The 19,897-nt window shown below is 43.4% G+C and overlaps 15 non-coding genes across 15 annotated transcripts; all 15 read left to right on the top strand.

The window, feature by feature from the left end:
• Positions 1 to 2,258: 2,258 nt before the first annotated feature.
• trnak-uuu (transfer RNA lysine (anticodon UUU)) lies at positions 2,259 to 2,331 on the top strand. The gene has a single exon. It is a non-coding gene; the product is annotated as a tRNA-Lys (tRNA).
• A 939-nt stretch (positions 2,332 to 3,270) lies between these two features.
• On the top strand, positions 3,271 to 3,343 carry trnak-uuu (transfer RNA lysine (anticodon UUU)). Its single transcript has one exon. It is a non-coding gene; the product is annotated as a tRNA-Lys (tRNA).
• A 1,951-nt stretch (positions 3,344 to 5,294) lies between these two features.
• Positions 5,295 to 5,367, top strand: trnak-uuu (transfer RNA lysine (anticodon UUU)). Its single transcript has one exon. It is a non-coding gene; the product is annotated as a tRNA-Lys (tRNA).
• Positions 5,368 to 6,306: 939 nt separating this feature from the next.
• Positions 6,307 to 6,379, top strand: trnak-uuu (transfer RNA lysine (anticodon UUU)). The gene has a single exon. It is a non-coding gene; the product is annotated as a tRNA-Lys (tRNA).
• A 939-nt stretch (positions 6,380 to 7,318) lies between these two features.
• Positions 7,319 to 7,391, top strand: trnak-uuu (transfer RNA lysine (anticodon UUU)). Its single transcript has one exon. It is a non-coding gene; the product is annotated as a tRNA-Lys (tRNA).
• A 934-nt stretch (positions 7,392 to 8,325) lies between these two features.
• Positions 8,326 to 8,398, top strand: trnak-uuu (transfer RNA lysine (anticodon UUU)). The gene has a single exon. It is a non-coding gene; the product is annotated as a tRNA-Lys (tRNA).
• A 939-nt stretch (positions 8,399 to 9,337) lies between these two features.
• Positions 9,338 to 9,410, top strand: trnak-uuu (transfer RNA lysine (anticodon UUU)). Its single transcript has one exon. It is a non-coding gene; the product is annotated as a tRNA-Lys (tRNA).
• A 1,951-nt stretch (positions 9,411 to 11,361) lies between these two features.
• Positions 11,362 to 11,434, top strand: trnak-uuu (transfer RNA lysine (anticodon UUU)). The gene has a single exon. It is a non-coding gene; the product is annotated as a tRNA-Lys (tRNA).
• Positions 11,435 to 12,373: 939 nt separating this feature from the next.
• On the top strand, positions 12,374 to 12,446 carry trnak-uuu (transfer RNA lysine (anticodon UUU)). The gene has a single exon. It is a non-coding gene; the product is annotated as a tRNA-Lys (tRNA).
• A 939-nt stretch (positions 12,447 to 13,385) lies between these two features.
• Positions 13,386 to 13,458, top strand: trnak-uuu (transfer RNA lysine (anticodon UUU)). Its single transcript has one exon. It is a non-coding gene; the product is annotated as a tRNA-Lys (tRNA).
• Positions 13,459 to 14,392: 934 nt separating this feature from the next.
• trnak-uuu (transfer RNA lysine (anticodon UUU)) lies at positions 14,393 to 14,465 on the top strand. The gene has a single exon. It is a non-coding gene; the product is annotated as a tRNA-Lys (tRNA).
• A 939-nt stretch (positions 14,466 to 15,404) lies between these two features.
• Positions 15,405 to 15,477, top strand: trnak-uuu (transfer RNA lysine (anticodon UUU)). The gene has a single exon. It is a non-coding gene; the product is annotated as a tRNA-Lys (tRNA).
• Positions 15,478 to 16,416: 939 nt separating this feature from the next.
• trnak-uuu (transfer RNA lysine (anticodon UUU)) lies at positions 16,417 to 16,489 on the top strand. Its single transcript has one exon. It is a non-coding gene; the product is annotated as a tRNA-Lys (tRNA).
• A 933-nt stretch (positions 16,490 to 17,422) lies between these two features.
• trnak-uuu (transfer RNA lysine (anticodon UUU)) lies at positions 17,423 to 17,495 on the top strand. The gene has a single exon. It is a non-coding gene; the product is annotated as a tRNA-Lys (tRNA).
• Positions 17,496 to 18,434: 939 nt separating this feature from the next.
• Positions 18,435 to 18,507, top strand: trnak-uuu (transfer RNA lysine (anticodon UUU)). The gene has a single exon. It is a non-coding gene; the product is annotated as a tRNA-Lys (tRNA).
• Positions 18,508 to 19,897: the final 1,390 nt, after the last annotated feature.

Raw genomic sequence — 19,897 nt, forward strand, 5'->3', positions numbered from 1 at the left:
ACGACATGATTTGAACACGCAACCTTCTGATCTGGAGTCAGACGCACTACCGTTGCGCCAAATATTCTTGGACAAATTGCATCTTTGGAGGGGATGCCTAGTTCAGATTTCGTTGACTGTATAATTTGGAATGGAGGCCTGGTTCTCTGGGGAAATGTACCATCTGACAATGCCCCCTCGTAAGCAGGTGCCTCTGCCCGGCAGGTTAGGTGTATGAAAATAGGCATTTGCAGAGCCCGGATAGCTCAGTCGGTAGAGCATCAGACTTTTAATCTGAGGGTCCAGGGTTCAAGTCCCTGTTCGGGGGTGGTGGAAATGTTCTCCTTCCTTCACTAGGAAGTCTTTCTACACTCTCATTTTCTATGACTTTCCATGACATGTTCACCTGTGGACAATACACTCCCAGAGCCAAAACAGCTTAGTCTGAAGACTTTAGCATTTTTAATCTGAACCTCCAGGTTTAACCTCTCGGCGCAGGTGTTCTGCTAGTAACCCACCTCGACAACATGCGGTGAAATTGCAGAGCACCAAATTCAAAACACAGAAATAGTCATAATAAAAATAATTTAATAAAACACTTCCTGGATGGATTTTCCTCAGGTTTTCGCCTGCCATATCAGTTCTGTTATACTCACAGACATGATTTTAACAGTTTTGGAAACTTTAGAGTGTGTTCTATCCAAATCTGCCCATTATATGCATATCCTAGCTTCCGGGCCTGAGTAACAGGTAGTTTACTTGGGGCACGCTTCTCATCCAGACGTCGAAATACTGCCCCCAAACCATAAAAAGTTAAACTCCCTGTTCGAAGACTGATTTAAGTCTATCAATCACACAGCATCATCTGATTTAGGAATTTTCAGTGTGCCAGGCTTTGTGAGAGACAATTGACATGTAAAGCAGCATTGGTTTGTTTGTTTTCGTGCGAGATTAGTACTGTAAAGCCACATTGGTACTAGTGCTGATTCATTGAGTAAAGAAAGCAGAGATTACACACATAAAAACACTGACCACGACATGATTTGAACACGCAACCTTCTGATCTGGAGTCAGACGCACTACCGTTGCGCCAAATATTCTTGGACAAATTGCATCTTTGGAGGGGATGCCTAGTTCAGATTTCGTTGACTGTATAATTTGGAATGGAGGCCTGGTTCTCTGGGGAAATGTACCATCTGACAATGCCCCCTCGTAAGCAGGTGCCTCTGCCCGGCAGGTTAGGTGTATGAAAATAGGCATTTGCAGAGCCCGGATAGCTCAGTCGGTAGAGCATCAGACTTTTAATCTGAGGGTCCAGGGTTCAAGTCCCTGTTCGGGGGTGGTGGAAATGTTCTCCTTCCTTCACTAGGAAGTCTTTCTACACTCTCATTTTCTATGACTTTCCATGACATGTTCACCTGTGGACAATACACTCCCAGAGCCAAAACAGCTTAGTCTGAAGACTTTAGCATTTTTAATCTGAACCTCCAGGTTTAACCTCTCGGCGCAGGTGTTCTGCTAGTAACCCACCTCGACAACATGCGGTGAAATTGCAGAGCACCAAATTCAAAACACAGAAATAGTCATAATAAAAATAATTTTAATAAACACTTCCTGGATGGATTTTCCTCAGGTTTTCGCCTGCCATATCAGTTCTGTTATAATCACAGACATAATTTTAACAGTTTTGGAAACTTTAGAGTGTGTTCTATCCAAATCTGCCCATTATATGCATATCCTAGCTTCCGGGCCTGAGTAACAGGTAGTTTACTTGGGGCACGCTTCTCATCCAGACGTCGGAATACTGCCCCCAAACCATAAAAAGTTAAACTCCCTGTTCGAAGACTGATTTAAGTCTATCAATCACACAGCATCATCTGATTTAGGAATTTTCAGTGTGCCAGGCTTTGTGAGAGACAATTGACATGTAAAGCAGCATTGGTTTGTTTGTTTTCGTGCGAGATTAGTACTGTAAAGCCACATTGGTACTAGTGCTGATTCATTGAGTAAAGAAAGCAGAGATTACACACATAAAAACACTGACCACGACGTGATTTGAACACGCAACCTTCTGATCTGGAGTCAGACGCGCTACTGTTGGGCCACGAAGTCTTGGACAAATTGCATCTTTGGAGGGGATGCCTAGTTCAGATTTCGTTGACTGTATAATTTGGAATGGAGGCCTGGTTCTCTGGGGAAATGTACCATCTGACAATGCCCCCTCGTAAGCAGGTGCCTCTGCCCGGCAGGTTAGGTGTATGAAAATAGGCATTTGCAGAGCCCGGATAGCTCAGTCGGTAGAGCATCAGACTTTTAATCTGAGGGTCCAGGGTTCAAGTCCCTGTTCGGGCGTGGTGGAAATGTTCTCCTTCCTTCACTAGGAAGTCTTTCTACACTCTCATTTTCTATGACTTTCCATGACATGTTCACCTGTGGACAATACACTCCCAGAGCCAAAACAGCTTAGTCTGAAGACTTTAGGATTTTTAATCTGAACCTCCAGGTTTAACCTCTCGGCGCAGGTGTTCTGCTAGTAACCCACCTCGACAACATCCGGTGAAATTGCAGAGCACCAAATTCAAAACACAGAAATAGTCATAATAAAAATATTTTTAATAAACACTTCCTGGATGGATTTTCCTCAGGTTTTCGCCTGCCATATCAGTTCTGTTATAATCACAGACATAATTTTAACAGTTTTGGAAACTTTAGAGTGTGTTCTATCCAAATCTGCCCATTATATGCATATCCTAGCTTCCGGGCCTGAGTAACAGGTAGTTTACTTGGGGCACGCTTCTCATCCAGACATCGAAATACTGCCCCCAAACCATAAAAAGTTAAACTCCCTGTTCGAAGACTGATTTAAGTCTATCAATCACACAGCATCATCTGATTTAGGAATTTGCAGTGTGCCAGGCTTTGTGAGAGACAATTGTCATGTAAAGCAGCATTGGTTTGTTTGTTTTCGTGCGAGATTAGTACTGTAAAGCCACATTGGTACTAGTGCTGATTCATTGAGTAAAGAAAGCAGAGATTACACACATAAAAACACTGACCACGACGTGATTTGAACACGCAACCTTCTGATCTGGAGTCAGACGTGCTACCGTTGCGCCACGAAGTCTTGGACAAATTGCATCTTTGGAGGGGATGCCTAGTTCAGATTTCGTTGACTGTATAATTTGGAATGGAGGCCTGGTTCTCTGGGGAAATGTACCATCTGACAATGCCCCCTCGTAAGCAGGTGCCTCTGCCCGGCAGGTTAGTTGTATGAAAATAGGCATTTGCAGAGCCCGGATAGCTCAGTCGGTAGAGCATCAGACTTTTAATCTGAGGGTCCAGGGTTCAAGTCCCTGTTCGGGCGTGGTGGAAATGTTCTCCTTCCTTCACTAGGAAGTCTTTCTACACTCTCTTTTTCTATGACTTTCCATGACATGTTCACCTGTGGACAATACACTCCCAGAGCCAAAACAGCTTAGTCTGAAGACTTTAGGATTTTTAATCTGAACCTCCAGGTTTAACCTCTCGGCGCAGGTGTTCTGCTAGTAACCCACCTCGACAACATCCGGTGAAATTGCAGAGCACCAAATTCAAAACACAGAAATAGTCATAATAAAAATAATTTAATAAAACACTTCCTGGATGGATTTTCCTCAGGTTTTCGCCTGCCATATCAGTTCTGTTATACTCGCAGACATGATTTTAACAGTTTTGGAAACTTTAGAGTGTGTTCTATCCAAATCTGCCCATTATATGCATATCCTAGCTTCCGGGCCTGAGTAACAGGTAGTTTACTTGGGGCACGCTTCTCATCCAGACGTCGAAATACTGCCCCCAAGCCATAAAAAGTTAAACTCCCTGTTTGAAGACTGATTTAAGTCTATGAATCACACAGCATCATCTGATTTAGGAATTTGCAGTGTGCCAGGCTTTGTGAGAGACAATTGTCATATAAAGCAGCATTGGTTTGTTTGTTTTCGTGCGAGATTAGTACTGTAAAGCCACATTGGTACTAGTGCTGATTCATTGAGTAAAGAAAGCAGAGATTACACACATAAAAACACTGACCACGACGTGATTTGAACACGCAACCTTCTGATCTGGAGTCAGACGCGCTACCATTGCGCCACAAAGTCTTGGACAAATTGCATCTTTGGAGGGGATGCCTAGTTCAGATTTCGTTGACTGTATAATTTGGAATGGAGGCCTGGTTCTCTGGGGAAATGTACCATCTGACAATGCCCCCTCGTAAGCAGGTGCCTCTGCCCGGCAGGTTAGGTGTATGAAAATAAGCATTTGCAGAACCCGGATAGCTCAGTCGGTAGAGCATCAGACTTTTAATCTGAGGGTCCAGGGTTCAAGTCCCTGTTCGGGCGTGGTGGAAATGTTCTCCTTCCTTCACTAGGAAGTCTTTCTACACTCTCATTTTCTATGACTTTCCATGACATGTTCACCTGTGGACAATACACTCCCAGAGCCAAAACAGCTTAGTCTGAAGACTTTAGGGTTTTTAATCTGAACCTCCAGGTTTAACCTCTCGGCGCAGGTGTTCTGCTAGTAACCCACCTCGACAACATCCGGTGAAATTGCAGAACACCAAATTCAAAACACAGAAATAGTCATAATAAAAATAATTTAATAAAACACTTCCTGGATGGATTTTCCTCAGGTTTTCGCCTGCCATATCAGTTCTGTTATACTCGCAGACATGATTTTAACAGTTTTGGAAACTTTAGAGTGTGTTCTATCCAAATCTGCCCATTATATGCATATCCTAGCTTCCGGGCCTGAGTAACAGGTAGTTTACTTGGGGCACGCTTCTCATCCAGACGTCGAAATACTGCCCCCAAACCATAAAAAGTTAAACTCCCTGTTCGAAGACTGATTTAAGTCTATCAATCACACAGCATCATCTGATTTAGGAATTTGCAGTGTGCCAGGCTTTGTGAGAGACAATTGTCATGTAAAGCAGCATTGGTTTGTTTGTTTTCGTGCGAGATTAGTACTGTAAAGCCACATTGGTACTAGTGCTGATTCATTGAGTAAAGAAAGCAGAGATTACACACATAAAAACACTGACCACGACGTGATTTGAACACGCAACCTTCTGATCTGGAGTCAGACGCGCTACCGTTGCGCCACAAAGTCTTGGACAAGTTGCATCTTTGGAGGGGATGCCTAGTTCAGATTTCGTTGACTGTATAATTTGGAATGGAGGCCTGGTTCTCTGGGGAAATGTACCATCTGACAATGCCCCCTCGTAAGCAGGTGCCTCTGCCCGGCAGGTTAGGTGTATGAAAATAGGCATTTGCAGAGCCCGGATAGCTCAGTCGGTAGAGCATCAGACTTTTAATCTGAGGGTCCAGGGTTCAAGTCCCTGTTCGGGCGTGGTGGAAATGTTCTCCTTCCTTCACTAGGAAGTCTTTCTACACTCTCATTTTCTATGACTTTCCATGACATGTTCACCTGTGGACAATACACTCCCAGAGCCAAAACAGCTTAGTCTGAAGACTTTAGCATTTTTAATCTGAACCTCCAGGTTTAACCTCTCGGCGCAGGTGTTCTGCTAGTAACCCACCTCGACAACATCCGGTGAAATTGCAGAGCACCAAATTCAAAACACAGAAATAGTCATAATAAAAATAATTTAAAAAAACACTTCCTGGATGGATTTTCCTCAGGTTTTCGCCTGCCATATCAGTTCTGTTATACTCACAGACATAATTTTAACAGTTTTGGAAACTTTAGAGTGTGTTCTATCCAAATCTGCCCATTATATGCATATCCTAGCTTCCGGGCCTGAGTAACAGGTAGTTTACTTGGGGCACGCTTCTCATCCAGACGTCGAAATACTGCCCCCAAACCATAAAAAGTTAAACTCCCTGTTCGAAGACTGATTTAAGTCTATCAATCACACAGCATCATCTGATTTAGGAATTTGCAGTGTGCCAGGCTTTGTGAGAGACAATTGTCATGTAAAGCAGCATTGGTTTGTTTGTTTTCGTGCGAGATTAGTACTGTAAAGCCACATTGGTACTAGTGCTGATTCATTGAGTAAAGAAAGCAGAGATTACACACATAAAAACACTGACCACGACGTGATTTGAACACGCAACCTTCTGATCTGGAGTCAGACGCGCTACCGTTGCGCCACAAAGTCTTGGACAAATTGCATCTTTGGAGGGGATGCCTAGTTCAGATTTCGTTGACTGTATAATTTGGAATGGAGGCCTGGTTCTCTGGGGAAATGTACCATCTGACAATGCCCCCTCGTAAGCAGGTGCCTCTGCCCGGCAGGTTAGGTGTATGAAAATAGGCATTTGCAGAGCCCGGATAGCTCAGTCGGTAGAGCATCAGACTTTTAATCTGAGGGTCCAGGGTTCAAGTCCCTGTTCGGGCGTGGTGGAAATGTTCTCCTTCCTTCACTAGGAAGTCTTTCTACACTCTCATTTTCTATGACTTTCCATGACATGTTCACGTGTGGACAATACACTCCCAGAGCCAAAACAGCTTAGTCTGAAGACTTTAGCATTTTTAATCTGAACCTCCAGGTTTAACCTCTCGGCGCAGGTGTTCTGCTAGTAACCCACCTCGACAACATCCGGTGAAATTGCAGAACACCAAATTCAAAACACAGAAATAGTCATAATAAAAATAATTTAATAAAACACTTCCTGGATGGATTTTCCTCAGGTTTTCGCCTGCCATATCAGTTCTGTTATACTCACAGACATGATTTTAACAGTTTTGGAAACTTTAGAGTGTGTTCTATCCAAATCTGCCCATTATATGCATATCCTAGCTTCCGGGCCTGAGTAACAGGTAGTTTACTTGGGGCACGCTTCTCATCCAGACGTCGAAATACTGCCCCCAAACCATAAAAAGTTAAACTCCCTGTTCGAAGACTGATTTAAGTCTATCAATCACACAGCATCATCTGATTTAGGAATTTGCAGTGTGCCAGGCTTTGTGAGAGACAATTGTCATGTAAAGCAGCATTGGTTTGTTTGTTTTCGTGCGAGATTAGTACTGTAAAGCCACATTGGTACTAGTGCTGATTCATTGAGTAAAGAAAGCAGAGATTACACACATAAAAACACTGACCACGACGTGATTTGAACACGCAACCTTCTGATCTGGAGTCAGACGCGCTACCGTTGCGCCACAAAGTCTTGGACAAATTGCATCTTTGGAGGGGATGCCTAGTTCAGATTTCGTTGACTGTATAATTTGGAATGGAGGCCTGGTTCTCTGGGGAAATGTACCATCTGACAATGCCCCCTCGTAAGCAGGTGCCTCTGCCCGGCAGGTTAGGTGTATGAAAATAGGCATTTGCAGAGCCCGGATAGCTCAGTCGGTAGAGCATCAGACTTTTAATCTGAGGGTCCAGGGTTCAAGTCCCTGTTCGGGCGTGGTGGAAATGTTCTCCTTCCTTCACTAGGAAGTCTTTCTACACTCTCATTTTCTATGACTTTCCATGACATGTTCACGTGTGGACAATACACTCCCAGAGCCAAAACAGCTTAGTCTGAAGACTTTAGCATTTTTAATCTGAACCTCCAGGTTTAACCTCTCGGCGCAGGTGTTCTGCTAGTAACCCACCTCGACAACATCCGGTGAAATTGCAGAACACCAAATTCAAAACACAGAAATAGTCATAATAAAAATAATTTAATAAAACACTTCCTGGATGGATTTTCCTCAGGTTTTCGCCTGCCATATCAGTTCTGTTATACTCACAGACATGATTTTAACAGTTTTGGAAACTTTAGAGTGTGTTCTATCCAAATCTGCCCATTATATGCATATCCTAGCTTCCGGGCCTGAGTAACAGGTAGTTTACTTGGGGCACGCTTCTCATCCAGACGTTGAAATACTGCCCCCAAACCATAAAAAGTTAAACTCCCTGTTCGAAGACTGATTTAAGTCTATCAATCACACAGCATCATCTGATTTAGGAATTTGCAGTGTGCCAGGCTTTGTGAGAGACAATTGTCAAGCAGCATTGGTTTGTTTGTTTTCGTGCGAGATTAGTACTGTAAAGCCACATTGGTACTAGTGCTGATTCATTGAGTAAAGAAAGCAGAGATTACACACATAAAAACACTGACCACGATGTGATTTGAACAGGCAACCTTCTGATCTGGAGTCAGACGTGCTACCGTTGCGCCACGAAGTCTTGGACAAATTACATCTTTGGAGGGGATGCCTAGTTCAGATTTCGTTGACTGTATAATTTGGAATGGAGGCCTGGTTCTCTGGGGAAATGTACCATCTGACAATGCCCCCTCGTAAGCAGGTGCCTCTGCCCGGCAGGTTAGGTGTATGAAAATAGGCATTTGCAGAGCCCGGATAGCTCAGTCGGTAGAGCATCAGACTTTTAATCTGAGGGTCCAGGGTTCAAGTCCCTGTTCGGGCGTGGTGGAAATGTTCTCCTTCCTTCACTAGGAAGTCTTTCTACACTCTAGTTTTCTATGACTTTCCATGACATGTTCACCTGTGGACAATACACTCCCAGAGCCAAAACAGCTTAGTCTGAAGACTTAAGGATTTTTAATCTGAACCTCCAGGTTTAACCTCCCGGCGCAGGTGTTCTGCTAGTAACCAACCTCGACAACATCCGGTGAAATTACACAGCACCAAATTCAAAACACAGAAATATTCATAATAAAAATAATTTAAAAAAACACTTCCTGGATGGATTTTCCTCAGGTTTTCGCCTGCCATATCAGTTCTGTTATAATCACAGACATAATTTTAACAGTTTTGGAAACTTTAGAGTGTGTTCTATCCAAATCTGCCCATTATATGCATATCCTAGCTTCCGGGCCTGAGTAACAGGTAGTTTACTTGGGGCACGCTTCTCATCCAGACGTCGAAATACTGCCCCCAAACCATAAAAAGTTAAACTCCCTGTTCGAAGACTGATTTAAGTCTATCAATCACACAGCATCATCTGATTTAGGAATTTGCAGTGTGCCAGGCTTTGTGAGAGACAATTGTCATGTAAAGCAGCATTGGTTTGTTTGTTTTCGTGCGAGATTAGTACTGTAAAGCCACATTGGTACTAGTGCTGATTCATTGAGTAAAGAAAGCAGAGATTACACACATAAAAACACTGACCACGACGTGATTTGAACACGCAACCTTCTGATCTGGAGTCAGACGCGCTACCGTTGGGCCACGAAGTCTTGGACAAATTGCATCTTTGGAGGGGATGCCTAGTTCAGATTTCGTTGACTGTATAATTTGGAATGGAGGCCTGGTTCTCTGGGGAAATGTACCATCTGACAATGCCCCCTCGTAAGCAGGTGCCTCTGCCCGGCAGGTTAGGTGTATGAAAATAGGCATTTGCAGAGCCCGGATAGCTCAGTCGGTAGAGCATCAGACTTTTAATCTGAGGGTCCAGGGTTCAAGTCCCTGTTCGGGCGTGGTGGAAATGTTCTCCTTCCTTCACTAGGAAGTCTTTCTACACTCTCATTTTCTATGACTTTCCATGACATGTTCACCTGTGGACAATACACTCCCAGAGCCAAAACAGCTTAGTCTGAAGACTTTAGCATTTTTAATCTGAACCTCCAGGTTTAACCTCTCGGCGCAGGTGTTCTGCTAGTAACCCACCTCGACAACATCCGGTGAAATTGCAGAGCACCAAATTCAAAACACAGAAATAGTCATAATAAAAATAATTTAATAAAACACTTCCTGGATGGATTTTCCTCAGGTTTTCGCCTGCCATATCAGTTCTGTTATACTCGCAGACATGATTTTAACAGTTTTGGAAACTTTAGAGTGTGTTCTATCCAAATCTGCCCATTATATGCATATCCTAGCTTCCGGGCCTGAGTAACAGGTAGTTTACTTGGGGCACGCTTCTCATCCAGACGTCGAAATACTGCCCCCAAGCCATAAAAAGTTAAACTCCCTGTTTGAAGACTGATTTAAGTCTATGAATCACACAGCATCATCTGATTTAGGAATTTGCAGTGTGCCAGGCTTTGTGAGAGACAATTGTCATATAAAGCAGCATTGGTTTGTTTGTTTTCGTGCGAGATTAGTACTGTAAAGCCACATTGGTACTAGTGCTGATTCATTGAGTAAAGAAAGCAGAGATTACACACATAAAAACACTGACCACGACGTGATTTGAACACGCAACCTTCTGATCTGGAGTCAGACGCGCTACCATTGCGCCACAAAGTCTTGGACAAATTGCATCTTTGGAGGGGATGCCTAGTTCAGATTTCGTTGACTGTATAATTTGGAATGGAGGCCTGGTTCTCTGGGGAAATGTACCATCTGACAATGCCCCCTCGTAAGCAGGTGCCTCTGCCCGGCAGGTTAGGTGTATGAAAATAAGCATTTGCAGAACCCGGATAGCTCAGTCGGTAGAGCATCAGACTTTTAATCTGAGGGTCCAGGGTTCAAGTCCCTGTTCGGGCGTGGTGGAAATGTTCTCCTTCCTTCACTAGGAAGTCTTTCTACACTCTCATTTTCTATGACTTTCCATGACATGTTCACCTGTGGACAATACACTCCCAGAGCCAAAACAGCTTAGTCTGAAGACTTTAGGGTTTTTAATCTGAACCTCCAGGTTTAACCTCTCGGCGCAGGTGTTCTGCTAGTAACCCACCTCGACAACATCCGGTGAAATTGCAGAACACCAAATTCAAAACACAGAAATAGTCATAATAAAAATAATTTAATAAAACACTTCCTGGATGGATTTTCCTCAGGTTTTCGCCTGCCATATCAGTTCTGTTATACTCGCAGACATGATTTTAACAGTTTTGGAAACTTTAGAGTGTGTTCTATCCAAATCTGCCCATTATATGCATATCCTAGCTTCCGGGCCTGAGTAACAGGTAGTTTACTTGGGGCACGCTTCTCATCCAGACGTCGAAATACTGCCCCCAAACCATAAAAAGTTAAACTCCCTGTTCGAAGACTGATTTAAGTCTATCAATCACACAGCATCATCTGATTTAGGAATTTGCAGTGTGCCAGGCTTTGTGAGAGACAATTGTCATGTAAAGCAGCATTGGTTTGTTTGTTTTCGTGCGAGATTAGTACTGTAAAGCCACATTGGTACTAGTGCTGATTCATTGAGTAAAGAAAGCAGAGATTACACACATAAAAACACTGACCACGACGTGATTTGAACACGCAACCTTCTGATCTGGAGTCAGACGCGCTACCGTTGCGCCACAAAGTCTTGGACAAGTTGCATCTTTGGAGGGGATGCCTAGTTCAGATTTCGTTGACTGTATAATTTGGAATGGAGGCCTGGTTCTCTGGGGAAATGTACCATCTGACAATGCCCCCTCGTAAGCAGGTGCCTCTGCCCGGCAGGTTAGGTGTATGAAAATAGGCATTTGCAGAGCCCGGATAGCTCAGTCGGTAGAGCATCAGACTTTTAATCTGAGGGTCCAGGGTTCAAGTCCCTGTTCGGGCGTGGTGGAAATGTTCTCCTTCCTTCACTAGGAAGTCTTTCTACACTCTCATTTTCTATGACTTTCCATGACATGTTCACCTGTGGACAATACACTCCCAGAGCCAAAACAGCTTAGTCTGAAGACTTTAGCATTTTTAATCTGAACCTCCAGGTTTAACCTCTCGGCGCAGGTGTTCTGCTAGTAACCCACCTCGACAACATCCGGTGAAATTGCAGAGCACCAAATTCAAAACACAGAAATAGTCATAATAAAAATAATTTAAAAAAACACTTCCTGGATGGATTTTCCTCAGGTTTTCGCCTGCCATATCAGTTCTGTTATACTCACAGACATAATTTTAACAGTTTTGGAAACTTTAGAGTGTGTTCTATCCAAATCTGCCCATTATATGCATATCCTAGCTTCCGGGCCTGAGTAACAGGTAGTTTACTTGGGGCACGCTTCTCATCCAGACGTCGAAATACTGCCCCCAAACCATAAAAAGTTAAACTCCCTGTTCGAAGACTGATTTAAGTCTATCAATCACACAGCATCATCTGATTTAGGAATTTGCAGTGTGCCAGGCTTTGTGAGAGACAATTGTCATGTAAAGCAGCATTGGTTTGTTTGTTTTCGTGCGAGATTAGTACTGTAAAGCCACATTGGTACTAGTGCTGATTCATTGAGTAAAGAAAGCAGAGATTACACACATAAAAACACTGACCACGACGTGATTTGAACACGCAACCTTCTGATCTGGAGTCAGACGCGCTACCGTTGCGCCACAAAGTCTTGGACAAATTGCATCTTTGGAGGGGATGCCTAGTTCAGATTTCGTTGACTGTATAATTTGGAATGGAGGCCTGGTTCTCTGGGGAAATGTACCATCTGACAATGCCCCCTCGTAAGCAGGTGCCTCTGCCCGGCAGGTTAGGTGTATGAAAATAGGCATTTGCAGAGCCCGGATAGCTCAGTCGGTAGAGCATCAGACTTTTAATCTGAGGGTCCAGGGTTCAAGTCCCTGTTCGGGCGTGGTGGAAATGTTCTCCTTCCTTCACTAGGAAGTCTTTCTACACTCTCATTTTCTATGACTTTCCATGACATGTTCACGTGTGGACAATACACTCCCAGAGCCAAAACAGCTTAGTCTGAAGACTTTAGCATTTTTAATCTGAACCTCCAGGTTTAACCTCTCGGCGCAGGTGTTCTGCTAGTAACCCACCTCGACAACATCCGGTGAAATTGCAGAACACCAAATTCAAAACACAGAAATAGTCATAATAAAAATAATTTAATAAAACACTTCCTGGATGGATTTTCCTCAGGTTTTCGCCTGCCATATCAGTTCTGTTATACTCACAGACATGATTTTAACAGTTTTGGAAACTTTAGAGTGTGTTCTATCCAAATCTGCCCATTATATGCATATCCTAGCTTCCGGGCCTGAGTAACAGGTAGTTTACTTGGGGCACGCTTCTCATCCAGACGTCGAAATACTGCCCCCAAACCATAAAAAGTTAAACTCCCTGTTCGAAGACTGATTTAAGTCTATCAATCACACAGCATCATCTGATTTAGGAATTTGCAGTGTGCCAGGCTTTGTGAGAGACAATTGTCATGTAAAGCAGCATTGGTTTGTTTGTTTTCGTGCGAGATTAGTACTGTAAAGCCACATTGGTACTAGTGCTGATTCATTGAGTAAAGAAAGCAGAGATTACACACATAAAAACACTGACCACGACGTGATTTGAACACGCAACCTTCTGATCTGGAGTCAGACGCGCTACCGTTGCGCCACAAAGTCTTGGACAAATTGCATCTTTGGAGGGGATGCCTAGTTCAGATTTCGTTGACTGTATAATTTGGAATGGAGGCCTGGTTCTCTGGGGAAATGTACCATCTGACAATGCCCCCTCGTAAGCAGGTGCCTCTGCCCGGCAGGTTAGGTGTATGAAAATAGGCATTTGCAGAGCCCGGATAGCTCAGTCGGTAGAGCATCAGACTTTTAATCTGAGGGTCCAGGGTTCAAGTCCCTGTTCGGGCGTGGTGGAAATGTTCTCCTTCCTTCACTAGGAAGTCTTTCTACACTCTCATTTTCTATGACTTTCCATGACATGTTCACGTGTGGACAATACACTCCCAGAGCCAAAACAGCTTAGTCTGAAGACTTTAGCATTTTTAATCTGAACCTCCAGGTTTAACCTCTCGGCGCAGGTGTTCTGCTAGTAACCCACCTCGACAACATCCGGTGAAATTGCAGAACACCAAATTCAAAACACAGAAATAGTCATAATAAAAATAATTTAATAAAACACTTCCTGGATGGATTTTCCTCAGGTTTTCGCCTGCCATATCAGTTCTGTTATACTCACAGACATGATTTTAACAGTTTTGGAAACTTTAGAGTGTGTTCTATCCAAATCTGCCCATTATATGCATATCCTAGCTTCCGGGCCTGAGTAACAGGTAGTTTACTTGGGGCACGCTTCTCATCCAGACGTTGAAATACTGCCCCCAAACCATAAAAAGTTAAACTCCCTGTTCGAAGACTGATTTAAGTCTATCAATCACACAGCATCATCTGATTTAGGAATTTGCAGTGTGCCAGGCTTTGTGAGAGACAATTGTGAAGCAGCATTGGTTTGTTTGTTTTCGTGCGAGATTAGTACTGTAAAGCCACATTGGTACTAGTGCTGATTCATTGAGTAAAGAAAGCAGAGATTACACACATAAAAACACTGACCACGATGTGATTTGAACAGGCAACCTTCTGATCTGGAGTCAGACGTGCTACCGTTGCGCCACGAAGTCTTGGACAAATTACATCTTTGGAGGGGATGCCTAGTTCAGATTTCGTTGACTGTATAATTTGGAATGGAGGCCTGGTTCTCTGGGGAAATGTACCATCTGACAATGCCCCCTCGTAAGCAGGTGCCTCTGCCCGGCAGGTTAGGTGTATGAAAATAGGCATTTGCAGAGCCCGGATAGCTCAGTCGGTAGAGCATCAGACTTTTAATCTGAGGGTCCAGGGTTCAAGTCCCTGTTCGGGCGTGGTGGAAATGTTCTCCTTCCTTCACTAGGAAGTCTTTCTACACTCTAGTTTTCTATGACTTTCCATGACATGTTCACCTGTGGACAATACACTCCCAGAGCCAAAACAGCTTAGTCTGAAGACTTAAGGATTTTTAATCTGAACCTCCAGGTTTAACCTCCCGGCGCAGGTGTTCTGCTAGTAACCAACCTCGACAACATCCGGTGAAATTACACAGCACCAAATTCAAAACACAGAAATATTCATAATAAAAATAATTTAAAAAAACACTTCCTGGATGGATTTTCCTCAGGTTTTCGCCTGCCATATCAGTTCTGTTATAATCACAGACATAATTTTAACAGTTTTGGAAACTTTAGAGTGTGTTCTATCCAAATCTGCCCATTATATGCATATCCTAGCTTCCGGGCCTGAGTAACAGGTAGTTTACTTGGGGCACGCTTCTCATCCAGACGTCGAAATACTGCCCCCAAACCATAAAAAGTTAAACTCCCTGTTCGAAGACTGATTTAAGTCTATCAATCACACAGCATCATCTGATTTAGGAATTTGCAGTGTGCCAGGCTTTGTGAGAGACAATTGTCATGTAAAGCAGCATTGGTTTGTTTGTTTTCGTGCGAGATTAGTACTGTAAAGCCACATTGGTACTAGTGCTGATTCATTGAGTAAAGAAAGCAGAGATTACACACATAAATACACTGACCACGACGTGATTTGAACACGCAACCTTCTGATCTGGAGTCAGACGCGCTACCGTTGGGCCACGAAGTCTTGGACAAATTGCATCTTTGGAGGGGATGCCTAGTTCAGATTTCGTTGACTGTATAATTTGGAATGGAGGCCTGGTTCTCTGGGGAAATGTACCATCTGACAATGCCCCCTCGTAAGCAGGTGCCTCTGCCCGGCAGGTTAGGTGTATGAAAATAGGCATTTGCAGAGCCCGGATAGCTCAGTCGGTAGAGCATCAGACTTTTAATCTGAGGGTCCAGGGTTCAAGTCCCTGTTCGGGCGTGGTGGAAATGTTCTCCTTCCTTCACTAGGAAGTCTTTCTACACTCTCATTTTCTATGACTTTCCATGACATGTTCACCTGTGGACAATACACTCCCAGAGCCAAAACAGCTTAGTCTGAAGACTTTAGCATTTTTAATCTGAACCTCCAGGTTTAACCTCTCGGCGCAGGTGTTCTGCTAGTAACCCACCTCGACAACATCCGGTGAAATTGCAGAGCACCAAATTCAAAACACAGAAATAGTCATAATAAAAATAATTTAAAAAAACACTTCCTGGATGGATTTTCCTCAGGTTTTCGCCTGCCATATCAGTTCTGTTATACTCACAGACATAATTTTAACAGTTTTGGAAACTTTAGAGTGTGTTCTATCCAAATCTGCCCATTATATGCATATCCTAGCTTCCGGGCCTGAGTAACAGGTAGTTTACTTGGGGCACGCTTCTCATCCAGACGTCGAAATACTGCCCCCAAACCATAAAAAGTTAAACTCCCTGTTCGAAGACTGATTTAAGTCTATCAATCACACAGCATCATCTGATTTAGGAATTTGCAGTGTGCCAGGCTTTGTGAGAGACAATTGTCATGTAAAGCAGCATTGGTTTGTTTGTTTTCGTGCGAGATTAGTACTGTAAAGCCACATTGGTACTAGTGCTGATTCATTGAGTAAAGAAAGCAGAGATTACACACATAAAAACACTGACCACGACGTGATTTGAACACGCAACCTTCTGATCTGGAGTCAGACGCGCTACCGTTGCGCCACAAAGTCTTGGACAAATTGCATCTTTGGAGGGGATGCCTAGTTCAGATTTCGTTGACTGTATAATTTGGAATGGAGGCCTGGTTCTCTGGGGAAATGTACCATCTGACAATGCCCCCTCGTAAGCAGGTGCCTCTGCCCGGCAGGTTAGGTGTATGAAAATAGGCATTTGCAGAGCCCGGATAGCTCAGTCGGTAGAGCATCAGACTTTTAATCTGAGGGTCCAGGGTTCAAGTCCCTGTTCGGGCGTGGTGGAAATGTTCTCCTTCCTTCACTAGGAAGTCTTTCTACACTCTCATTTTCTATGACTTTCCATGACATGTTCACGTGTGGACAATACACTCCCAGAGCCAAAACAGCTTAGTCTGAAGACTTTAGCATTTTTAATCTGAACCTCCAGGTTTAACCTCTCGGCGCAGGTGTTCTGCTAGTAACCCACCTCGACAACATCCGGTGAAATTGCAGAACACCAAATTCAAAACACAGAAATAGTCATAATAAAAATAATTTTAAAAACACTTCCTGGATGGATTTTCCTCAGGTTTTCGCCTGCCATATCAGTTCTGTTATACTCACAGACATGATTTTAACAGTTTTGGAAACTTTAGAGTGTGTTCTATCCAAATCTGCCCATTATATGCATATCCTAGCTTCCGGGCCTGAGTAACAGGTAGTTTACTTGGGGCACGCTTCTCATCCAGACGTTGAAATACTGCCCCCAAACCATAAAAAGTTAAACTCCCTGTTCGAAGACTGATTTAAGTCTATCAATCACACAGCATCATCTGATTTAGGAATTTGCAGTGTGCCAGGCTTTGTGAGAGACAATTGTCAAGCAGCATTGGTTTGTTTGTTTTCGTGCGAGATTAGTACTGTAAAGCCACATTGGTACTAGTGCTGATTCATTGAGTAAAGAAAGCAGAGATTACACACATAAAAACACTGACCACGATGTGATTTGAACAGGCAACCTTCTGATCTGGAGTCAGACGTGCTACCGTTGCGCCACGAAGTCTTGGACAAATTACATCTTTGGAGGGGATGCCTAGTTCAGATTTCGTTGACTGTATAATTTGGAATGGAGGCCTGGTTCTCTGGGGAAATGTACCATCTGACAATGCCCCCTCGTAAGCAGGTGCCTCTGCCCGGCAGGTTAGGTGTATGAAAATAGGCATTTGCAGAGCCCGGATAGCTCAGTCGGTAGAGCATCAGACTTTTAATCTGAGGGTCCAGGGTTCAAGTCCCTGTTCGGGCGTGGTGGAAATGTTCTCCTTCCTTCACTAGGAAGTCTTTCTACACTCTAGTTTTCTATGACTTTCCATGACATGTTCACCTGTGGACAATACACTCCCAGAGCCAAAACAGCTTAGTCTGAAGATTTAAGGATTTTTAATCTGAACCTCCAGGTTTAACCTCTCGGCGCAGGTGTTCTGCTAGTAACCAACCTCGACAACATCCGGTGAAATTGCACAGCACCAAATTCAAAACACAGAAATATTCATAATAAAAATAATTTAAAAAAACACTTCCTGGATGGATTTTCCTCAGGTTTTCGCCTGCCATATCAGTTCTGTTATAATCACAGACATAATTTTAACAGTTTTGGAAACTTTAGAGTGTGTTCTATCCAAATCTGCCCATTATATGCATATCCTAGCTTCCGGGCCTGAGTAACAGGTAGTTTACTTGGGGCACGCTTCTCATCCAGACGTCGAAATACTGCCCCCAAACCATAAAAAGTTAAACTCCCTGTTCGAAGACTGATTTAAGTCTATCAATCACACAGCATCATCTGATTTAGGAATTTGCAGTGTGCCAGGCTTTGTGAGAGACAATTGTCATGTAAAGCAGCATTGGTTTGTTTGTTTTCGTGCGAGATTAGTACTGTAAAGCCACATTGGTACTAGTGCTGATTCATTGAGTAAAGAAAGCAGAGATTACACACATAAAAACACTGACCACGACGTGATTTGAACACGCAACCTTCTGATCTGGAGTCAGACGCGCTACCGTTGGGCCACGAAGTCTTGGACAAATTGCATCTTTGGAGGGGATGCCTAGTTCAGATTTCGTTGACTGTATAATTTGGAATGGAGGCCTGGTTCTCTGGGGAAATGTACCATCTGACAATGCCCCCTCGTAAGCAGGTGCCTCTGCCCGGCAGGTTAGGTGTATGAAAATAGGCATTTGCAGAGCCCGGATAGCTCAGTCGGTAGAGCATCAGACTTTTAATCTGAGGGTCCAGGGTTCAAGACCCTGTTCGGGCGTGGTGGAAATGTTCTCCTTCCTTCACTAGGAAGTCTTTCTACACTCTCACTTTCCATGACATGTTCACCTGTGTACAATACCCAAAACAGCTTAGTCTGAAGACTTTAGGATTTTTAATCTGAACCTCCAGGTTTAACCTCTCGGCGCAGGTGTTCTGCTAGTAACCCACCTCGACAACATCCGGTGAAATTGCAGAGCACCAAATTCAAAACACAGAAATAGTCATAATAATTTTTTTTTTTAAAAACACTTCCTGGATGGATTTTCCTCATGTTTTCGCCTGCCATATCAGTTCTGTTATAATCACAGACATAATTTTAACAGTTTTGGAAACTTTAGAGTGTGTTCTATCCAAATCTGCCCATTATATGCATATCCTAGCTTCCGGGCCTGAGTAACAGGTAGTTTACTTGGGGCACGCATCTCATCCAGACGTCGAAATACTGCCCCCAAGCCATAAAAAGTTAAACTCCCTGTTTGAAGACTGATTTAAGTCTATCAATCACACAGCATCATCTGATTTAGGAATTTGCAGTGTGCCAGGCTTTGTGAGAGACAATTGTCATATAAAGCAGCATTGGTTTGTTTTTGTTTTCGTGCGAGATTAGTACTGTAAAGCCACATTGGTACTAGTGCTGATTCATAAAGTAAAGAAAGCAGAGATTACACACATAAAAACAGGTTTTCGCCTGCCATATCAGTTCTGTTATACTCACAGACATAATTTTAACCGTTTTTGGAAACTTTAGAGTGTGTTCTATCCAAATCTGCCCATTATATGCATATCCTAGCTTCCGGGCCTGAGTAACAGGTAGTTTACTTGGGGCACGCTTCTCATCCAGACGTCGAAATACTGCCCCCAAGCCATAAAAAGTTAAACTCCCTGTTTGAAGACTGATTTAAGTCTATCAATCACACAGCATCATCTGATTTAGGAATTTGCAGTGTGCCAGGCTTTGTGAGAGACAATTGTCATATAAAGCAGCATTGGTTTGTTTGTTTTCGTGCGAGATTAGTACTGTAAATCCACATTGGTACTAGTGCTGATTCATTGAGTAAAGAAAGCAGAGATTACACACATAATAACACTGACCACGATGTGATTTGAACACGCAACCTTCAGATCTGGACTCAGACGCGCTACCGTTGCGCCACAAAGTCTTGGACAAATTGCATCTTTGGAGGGGATGCCTAGTTCAGTTTTCGTTGACTGTATAATTTGGAATGGAGGCCTGGTTCTCTGGGGAAATGTACCATCTGACAATGCCCCCTCGTAAGCAGGTGCCTCTGCCCGGCAGGTTAGGTGTATGAAAATAGGCATTTGCAGAGCACGGATAGCTCAGTCGGTAGAGCATCAGACTTTTAATCTGAGGGTCCAGGGTTCAAGTC

The sequence above is a fragment of the Salvelinus alpinus genome, chromosome 30 (assembly GCF_045679555.1).
Source record: "Salvelinus alpinus chromosome 30, SLU_Salpinus.1, whole genome shotgun sequence".
NCBI classification, from domain to species: Eukaryota; Metazoa; Chordata; class Actinopteri; order Salmoniformes; family Salmonidae; genus Salvelinus; species Salvelinus alpinus.